We start from the raw sequence: 10,087 nt of genomic DNA, 5'->3' as shown, positions 1-10,087 counted from the left end.
ATCTGTTTGATATCCTCTTGGAAAAGTTAGCATATTTCTATTTTCTAGGCTGTACCCTGAAGATAAAATTTCTCAACCATAAAGCCATGTTTATTTCTATGAAAGAAAAGAACAATTTTATAATCAGTACATTTGTAGTTGACAAAATCAATATATTTTATAATTTTAAGAATGCCAAAAAAATATCCACAGAAAGTAAATTTATAATATTTTTCTACAGGAACAGGCAACATAAAGATTTTTCTCAGGTACATGGGTTTAAAGGGAGGATTAAAATTCTCTATAGCAATGCTATAGACCTCAAAATGAGGTCTGTGAACCAGTGCCAGTCTACAGACGGTTACCAGTCTTTTAGGCGATAGAGAGCTTATTCTAGAATGGAAATAAGCACACTGTACCTTTCATAGAAAATGCCTTTCTACAAAAAAAAAAAAAAAAACCCACATATTTTACATATTTTTGTGAGCGCCTTACCTCCCACACCAGTTGCAATCAGTTCACAAACTAGTGCATAGGCCACCATATAAAAAGATTATGAGATTATAATAAATTATAATAATTAGACTAAAAGTAATTCCTCTGAAATATCAAAATGTAGCACATTAGGCAGGTTTTCTTTTAGATGAAATTTCTTTTAGGTCAATATGTATTTTATTTTTGGAAAAAAATATGTTCACAATGATATATGAAATAACAATCACATGAAAGTAAACCTAATACCTAAAAGTTATAATGCTGATGTAAAGGGACCAGTCAATACACTAAGAACAGTCCCATTCACTATTCTATAAGGAACAGAAATGACTTGCTAAAGAAGTTATATTTTTAAGGAAGAATTGAAAAAAAAATGGCATCTCCTTATAAGGATAATGAAAAACTGATTCCACAGAAAAGGAAACAAAAAGATACAGAGCATTAAAAACAGAGAACAAGGCTGTATACTTCCACCTTTGTGTGCTCAACACAGAATTGTGTGAATGAAATAATAAGTAGGAAAAAGAATGAAACATCTAATTTATGTGAGAGAAAAGTAGAAAAAAAGTAGAAAATTTAAAATATTAGGGTCAGAGCAAATCTTTATAGTGGATTGTGAAGCAATTAAAAGAAATCAGAATGTGGTAAATAGATGATCATTTTTACCTCCTATTAGAGTGGAAGTCTTCTTTTCCAACATCCTTTTGAACTACCTGATGAAAAATGACAAAGGTTTATGTTAGTTTCACATATGCAAATAATAATTTCAATATTACAGTACTCATAATTTCAACCAGTATTGTTGAGCTTGTATTGGAATAATTTTTTGGAAAAAATACAAATATTATACTTGATATAAGTTAAGTTGTTAGAAATTTAATCTCAGGGTAGTGAATAAGTCAAATTTATTATCATATTTGATGTTTGTGTTGTCCCTTTGTACTCAGTTCTTTTTCTGAAAATCTGTACCAGCTGCTGAGTACAGAAGAAGCCTGTGATTTTTAAATAATTGCAGCACATTCTATAGCTCAAACAAATAAAGCTTTGATTTAAGATTGTTTAATCTCAAAGAGATCAGTATAGAAAACAGATTAGAAACATGGATGAAGTGGAATTCAAAAAGAATCTCTATTCAGCTCCAAAGCTAAGCAATAGCATTTCTCAAAAGATGGCTTCATGATGTGAACTGGAATCAAAGAAATTACTACATTCCTTTGAATTTAAGTGAGCTTTTAAATCAGAGGATGAGTGTATCAAAACCTGTTCTTTGTGAAAGATTGAATATGAGCCAATGCTAATTTTATATCTCTATCCTCTCAGAAAACTTACTAATGTTTAAAGTAAAAAGAAAATGAAACTTTCCTTATATTTTTAAATCAAAATCTATTCTGACAAAAATGTTTTATTGTTAAACCTATGTTTCACCACCGAGCCATCTTCATTCATGAGAATAACAACTACAATAATCACAGCAACAATTGTCAACATTTACTGGGTGCGTACCATGTGCCAGGTACTCTTTTTATCTATTTTGCATATATTAATTTAATCCTCAAAACAACACTGAACGATTATATCCGTTTTACACAAAAAGAGATAGAGCGATGGACATTTATCCTAGAAATTTCTGAGCTATATTCTTTTGGTAATTTACTGCCAAAAATTCTGTTCTTCAGAATTAGCATGTTATGATATGTAAAACATAATTCAACATACCTCTAAAAGCCTTTCACACAATAGGGCTGTTACATTAAAAAATAAAAAAATCTAAATCATAAAAAGAAGTATATATGTTTTGGAAATAATACCAGAAACTATTTTCTTCATATAATCCGGCCTTCCACAGATAAATAGATTTGTTATGTGTACGAAAAAATAAAACAGGCTTTCAATGACACTGTTAGTCTAGAAATAGAAATTTAATATACATCATAAATAATAATTTAACCTATTCCTAGTGCAAAACCATTAAGTGGTGAAAATTACTTAAAAAACACAAAGAAACATTCAAAGTCTCTGAAAATTGCCACAAGGGAATAGAGCAAACCAAGAAACATTTAGTCATGGATATTTAGTAAATCTCTGTAAGAAAAGCTAGCCTGTCAGACTTGAGTTACAGCCTCATCCTTCTGCCCCCACCCCTCCACCTCAGCATGACAGACTTTCCACCAGGCAGGTGTGGACAAGAAGACAAGAATTCTTTTTGTCCCAGCTCCCCATCAAAGGCTACTATATCTCACCAGAAAAAGTAGATTGCCATCATTTTTCATCTCTTTGAGCTCTGTTTTGCAGAGGCTAAATTCCAGATTAGTTTAGCCAAGATATCTCAGACTACAGTCTTTGATCTGGCACCCATCCTTAAAGCAGAGGCTCTAATTCAGGCACCACAGACCAAGAACACTAATACCGCAATAGCCATTGACCCAACTCTCTCATAATATGGAAATTCCACAGAGGAGAGACAAGCTGGGAAGACAAGAGGATACCACTTATGCTCAAAACTCTGCTCATAAAACAGGTATTTAACTCCAAGAGGATCTGGATCATAACTTTGTTGTCTTGATCATAACTCTGAAGCAATAAATCAGAATTTTTCCTCAGGGAAAGAATACAGGAACAGAATGCACTGCAACTCACCCCAAGGAACTGACTTTATTTAAGAAAGAGAATGAGGAAGTTCACCCCTAAGTTTACACTCCAACAAAATGGGACGCAAGGCTGGTTCAACATATGCAATCAATAAACGTAATCCATCACATAAACAGAACCAATCACAAAAACCACATGATTATCTCAATAGATGCAGAAAAGGCCTTTGACAAAATTCAACACCCCCTTCATGCTAACAACTCTCAATAAACTAGGTATTGACAGAATGTATCTTAAAATAATAAGAGCTATTTATGACAAACCCACAGCCAATATCATACAGAATGGGCAAAAGCTGGAAGCATTTCCTTGGAAAACCAGCACAAGACAAGAGTGCCCTGTCTCAGCACTCCTATTCAACATCGTATTGGAAGTTCTGGCCAGGGCAATCAGGCAAGAGAAATCAATAAAAGATATTCAAATAGGAAGAGAGTAAGTCAAATTGTCTCTCTTTGCTGATGACATGATTGTGTATTTAGAAAACAGCATTGTTTCAGCCCCAAATCTCCTTAAGCTGGTAAGCAACTTCAGCAAAGTCTCAGGATACAAAATAAATGTACAAAAATTACAAGCATTCCTATACACCAATAACAGACAAACAGAGAGCCAAATCATGAGTGAACTCCCATTCAAAATGGCTACTAAGAGAATAAAATACCTAGGAATACAACTTACAAGGGATGTGAAGGACCTCTACAAGGAGAACTACAAACCACTGCTCAACAAAATAAGAGAGGAAACAAACAAACGGAAAAATATTCCATGCTCATGGATAGGAAGAATCGATATGTTGACAATGGCCATACTGCTCAAAGTAATTTGTAGATTCAGTACGATCCCCATCAAGCTACCAATGATTTCCTTCACAGAATTGGAAAAAACTACTTTAAACTTCATATGGAACCAAAAAAGAGCCCACATAGCCAAGACAATCCTGGGCAAGAAGAACAAAGCCGGAGGCATCATGCTACCTGACTTCAAACTGTACTACAAGGCTACAGAAACAAAACAGCATGGTACTGGTACCAAAACAGATATATAGACCAATGAAACAGAACAGAGGCCTCAGAAATAGCACCACACATCTACAACCATCTGATCTTTGACTAACCTGACACAAAAAAGCAATGGGGAAAAGATTCCCTATTTAATAAATGTTGTTGGGAAAACTGGCTAGCCGTATGCAGAAAACTGAAACTGGACACCTTCCTTACACCTTATACAAAAATCAACTCAAAATCGATCAAAGACTTAAATGTAAGACCTAGGACCATAAAAATTCTGGAAGAAAACCTGGGCAATCCCATTCAGTTCATAGGCATGGGCAAAGACTTCATTTCTAAAGCACCAAAAGCATGGCAACAAAAGCTAAAGTTGACAAATGGGCTCTAATTAAGCTAAAGAACTTCGGCATAGCAAAAGAAACTATCATCAGAGTGAATAGGCAACCTACAGAATGGGAGAAAATGTTTGCAATCTATCATCTGACAAAGGGTTAATATCCAGAATCTACAAAGAACTTAAACAAATTTATAAGAAAAAAAAAACATCAAAAATTGGGCAAAGGTTTTCTGTTCTTGTGATAGTTTGCTGAGAATGATGGTTTCTAGCTGCATCCATGTCTCTACAAAGGACATGAGCTCATCCCCTTTTTATGGGATGGCTGCACGGTATTCCATGGTGTATATGTGCCACATTTTCTTAATCCAGTCTGTCGTGGATGGCCATTTGGGTTGGTTCCAAGTCTTTGCTATTGTGAATAGTGCAGCAATAAATGTACAGGAAGGGGAACATCACACACCAGGGCCTGTCATGGGGTGGGGGGAGGAGGGATAGCATTAGGAGATATACCTAATGTAAATGACAAGTTAATGGGTGCAGCACACCAACATGGCGCATGTATATATATGTAACAAACCTGCACGTTCTGCACATGTACCCTGGAACTTAAAGTATAATAAAAAAAAATGGGCAAAGGATATGAACAGACACTTCTCAAAAGTAGACGTTTATGCAGTCAATAGACATATGAAAAAATGCCTATGGTCACTGGTCATTAGAGAAATGCAAATCGAAACCACAATGAGATACAATCTCATGCCAGTTAGAATGGCCATCATTCAAAAGTCAGGAAACAATAGATACTGGAAATGATGTGGAGAAATAGGAATGCTTTTACACTGTTGGTGGGAATGTAAATTAGTTCAACCATTGTGGAAGATAGTGTGGTGATTCATGAAGGATCTAGAACTGGAAATACCATTTGATCCAGCAATCCCATTACTGGGTATATACCCAAAGGATTATAAATCATTCTACTATAAAGACACATGCACACGTATGTGTATTGCGGCACTATTCACAATAGTAAAGACTTGGAACCAACCCAAATGTCCATCAATAATAGACTGGATAAAGAAAATGTGGCACATATACATCATAGAATACTATGTAGCCATAAAAAATAATGAGTTCATGACCTTTGCAGGGATATGGATGAAGCTATAAACCATATTCCATATTTCTCACAAGTTATCACAAGAACAGAAAACCAAACCCTGCATGTTTCTCACTCATAAGTAGGAGTTGATCAATGAGAACACATGGCCACTGGGAGGGAAACATCACATACCGGGGCCTGTTGGGGGGGGGGGGGCTGGGGAGGGATAACATTAGGAGAAATACCTAATGTAGGTTATGGGTTGATGGGTGCAGCAAACCACCTTAGCACGTATACACCTATGTAACAAAACTCCACGTTCTGCACATGTACCCCAGAACTTAAAGTATAATTTTAAAAAAAAAAAGAAGCAATAAAAACAACCTAAATATCTAAAAAAATTAAAACGAATGAGGAGCAAATATGAATATATGGAAAGAATTTTGTGTAAGAGAACAATGTTATTTTTTAGAATAAAATTTAAATACAGAAAATTGAAAACTAAAATCCATGATTTGGCAGTAATCCACAGCTGCTAGCATTGAGCGTGATTGGTGGATACCACATTGCTTAGGCCAGCCACTATGAGTGCATTTTTGCTCCATTATTCTTGCCTCCACTCAGGCCAGATTCAGCATCCCAGCTCCCATGTTTATGCTCTAGGTGTCATGTGGTGGAAACAGGGCTTCTCTCAGAGGCTGTACTTGGAGTTGTGTCCTAAACTATGACTCACAGATATAGAAAGCAGGGGTGGATGCTGATTAGGCAAATATGGGACAAACATCCATGGCAGAGTGAAATGGTTAGATGGTAACATGCCTTACCTGGCTGAAATCATGATTGAGAGATAATGTACAGCAGCATCAATTCCTTCAATATTTAACTAATAGGAGAATTTACTGTGAGTCTGAATCCAAACAAAAACTATCTCCAGCCTAGGATCAATTAAAGTCACCATTAAAAAAAACAGAATATTTGTATTTGAAGAAGATGTATTTGATTATGAAAGTGAAGTTCACAAATTAGAGAGAAAGACCAAGAGAGGAGAGCTGAAAGGTTTTATAGCTGTTCTTGCGCTATCAGTGAAAGCAGATAGTATTTTGAATATTATGCTGGATGGGACAGTCTACTTAACAAAACAGTACTAAGGTTCTGATTAAAAGTACAGGCTGGGAATAAAATTATGTTGACAAATGTGAGTACTGGGCCAAAACCTGTGAGACAAAGGATAGGAATAACAAAAGTGGAAGAAGAGGAATCTGGAGTGAACCGCGAAAGACACTAGTTTCTAAATATCTCTACTGGACTAAATATTGTTACCTGCTACTTACTGAGAAAGAATTGAAAATTCATTTTTCTAATACCTCATGTAGTCTTTATGTTTTATTATGTAAAATTTAGGATTAAAGTAAATTTATAGAAAATAAAAATAAGGGGAGCAGTATTTTGGATCTTAAATTAATTTATTTATTTGACATCCTCATCTATCTTTACCTGTTGTAGACATCCTCATCTACCTCTACCTATTGTCTTGCCCTGGTGCCAATCACAACTAGAAAATATCAAAATGTGCATGGAGGATTCCAAGAACAGTGGACTAGTAGCCTGCTTCCTCTGGCCTTGCCTGAGGGAGACTGCAGGATGCTAAGAGGAGGTTGCATCCACATGGGTGTCCCACTCATTACTGAGGGAGGAGGATAGCACTACTTTAGCAGAAGGAAGGTCCCAGTTAGATTAACCCAAGAGAGACTCCCATGAGTAGTGAGTTATCTAGATTGTGTCCAAAAATTCACGTGTGCCTTGTCAGTGCTGCAAAGAAGATGAAATGATAGCAACTGGGTTTCAGTGATATGTAGATACTTTTTAACTGAAGAAAAGGACCAAAAGGACCAAGACTGCATAGTTGTGTGCCAGTACAGTGATTCAAAAAGGCAACTGAGTCTGTTCACACCCCGGGTATTATCAATTTGATGATTGAACAACATCTGTGACTGCCATAAAAATCACCTATATACTCAGACAAATTTTTGGAAAGGAGTGAAGAAGTGAAGGAAAGCTGAAGGGCAAGGATGTAAAAAAGAACATGACTAACAATTATCTAAAATAAAGAGCCATTTAAATTAGATTATTTACACTCAAGACTCTGATACCAGTAATTGACAAATTTAAAATATTTTTCTCTTATTTGTCCTAGTAATTAAAATGGAATATGTGAAGGAAAAGTTTAGTTCCATCATAGGAAATAAAATAAAGTATATTTTGTTTGTACTTATGAGTATAGATGCCATACATTTGCCATGTCATTACATTTAAATGTTTTGTATTCCTTAGGGCAGATTAAAAGATAATAAATCCTACTGTATCTTTAGAAGGAATTAGATAAACCCTGTGGTTATTTCCAGATACCTGGACTAGGGATATCCTATCTGATTATTGAAACCCCTAGCAGTGCTGAGCTGAATTTTCATACTTGCCAAGCCAAATTGTTTCTTTCTCCCATTCTCAAGAATCATTTTTTTCAACCTCACAATACTGAGCACCTACAATAGCCTGATAATTCTCAGAGAAAAGATCCATTCATAAGGAGCACCAGAATTCCAGATTTACAGAATTTATTGTACTTACATAAATGCTTGCCTTCCTCTCAAATACTAAAATAGCAACAGCATTTATCCTAACATTATACATATAATCATATTGAATCTCATTCACTTGGAATCTCATTATATCAAATTTCTCTTATTGCCTCTCACGAAAATGACCTTGCCATTAAGTTTCCAGTGAATGTTGTAACATACTCAAGTATCTGTCATATGCAAAGGAAAACCACTTCCAAAAATTTAAATAAACAAAAAAATAGCATTTATGCTGTAATGACTATCTTCTCCCTTCACAGTAAATTTTAAAAAAAATCCTCCAGAAACAAAAAACAGTAAAACTGATTATGTTTTCTCTCATTCACCTCATTTACCCCTCAACAATGATAATCACTTTCTGTTCTCACCATGATAACCTGAAATTGCTTTCAACTAAACCATTGACAGCTTACGTGTTCTTAAATAAAATAGAAACTTTGACTTTTCTACAGCATTTGACATTATTCACACTGACTCTTTGGAAAGCGTCTCTCCCCTACTTTTCCTCCCTCTCTTAGGACCTTTCAAGTTTTGGATTTCTCTAGTCCTTTTGGCTCCTGCCTTGCATTTTATTTTAAGGTTTTCATTGATCATCTCACTCCATAAAGAGATTGTAGCTATTTAGTATTAATGATGATGCAGAGGGGGAAATGAGCAGTCACAAGCATTTCTTGTCAGACATTAAAATTAGTTTAACTGTTTGGAAGGGCTATTTGGCAGTATTTATCAAGATACAAAATGAGTAAAGGTCATGAATGAAGTATTTGGATATCTAGGGCATGTAGCAGTTTGAAATTTGTGGGCTACAACCATCAAACAGTATTATTTTTCTCTACTACTTCTAATCACACTGCACTGAATTTCTTTTGCCAGCTGAGTAGCAGTCCCTTTCATTACAACCAGGACATGTCCAGAACTTTCCAGTTACAGTTTAAATTTTATCTCAAATCTACATTTTTATATTACTTGATTGAACTATATTTTATGTACAATGAACTATATACATCAAGCACATAATTGGGTAAGTTTTGGAATATGTGATACACTTGTGAAATAACTGCAATCAAGGCAGTGTACACTTCTTTCATTCCCCCAAATTTTCCACGTTTTTCTTTGCAATCAAACTGATCTTCCCATCACTCCCATCCCCAGCCAATTACTGATCTACATAGGTCAGATTGCATTTTCTAGAAATTCTTGTAAGTGCAATCATATATCATGTGTGCTTTCTGTATCTGACTTATTTCATTTAACATAATTATTTTGTGATTCATCCATGTTGTTACACGTGTTGATAATTCATTTTTTATTGCCAAGTAGTATTTCATTCTATGGAAAACATTTTGATACATTTATTTGTGGATCGATGTTTGGGTTATTTCCAGTTCTGAGCTTTTACAAATAATGTAGCTGTAAACATTTATCTACAAATATTGATGGAGATGTATAACTTCATCTCTCTTGGATAAATTCCTAGTAGTGGAATGCCTGGGTTTCATATAAACATATAATAAGCATATGTTTAAATTTTCATAAAATTGCCAAGCTGTTTTCCAAAGTACTGGGCTCTTTTACATTCCCACCAGCAGTATACAAGAGTTCCAGTTGCTCTACATCTTTACCAACACTTGGCACAGTCAGACTTTTTCAGCATTCTATTGAATATTCTTTGATTTTATGTTCACATGTTGATAGATATTTGGGTTATCTCCAATTTTTTGTTATTGTAAATGAAAGGGCTATAAACACTTGTTTCCAAATCTTTGTCATGACATATACTTTCATTTTGTTTTAATGTTGATAATTTTGGACTATGGCACTGTGGATAGTATGTTGTGTTCAATCCAGGATCTTTTATATTCCTCTATGTTGATGCTTTTGTTTTAGC

The 10,087-nt window shown here is 34.9% G+C and overlaps 1 long non-coding RNA gene across 1 annotated transcript in view; it reads right to left on the bottom strand.

The window, feature by feature from the left end:
* Nucleotides 1-611: 611 nt before the first annotated feature.
* LOC112628867 overlaps nt 612-10,087 on the bottom strand; it is a 29,169-nt gene continuing 19,693 nt past the window's right edge. The window contains exon 3 of the long non-coding RNA XR_003120490.1: nt 612-1,187. This is a non-coding gene — a long non-coding RNA (uncharacterized LOC112628867). The remainder of the gene's footprint in view (nt 1,188-10,087) is intronic.

Source organism: Theropithecus gelada, chromosome 7b, assembly GCF_003255815.1.
Source record: "Theropithecus gelada isolate Dixy chromosome 7b, Tgel_1.0, whole genome shotgun sequence".
NCBI lineage: Eukaryota > Metazoa > Chordata > Mammalia > Primates > Cercopithecidae > Theropithecus > Theropithecus gelada.
This window is presented reverse-complemented; position numbering and strand designations above follow the sequence as displayed.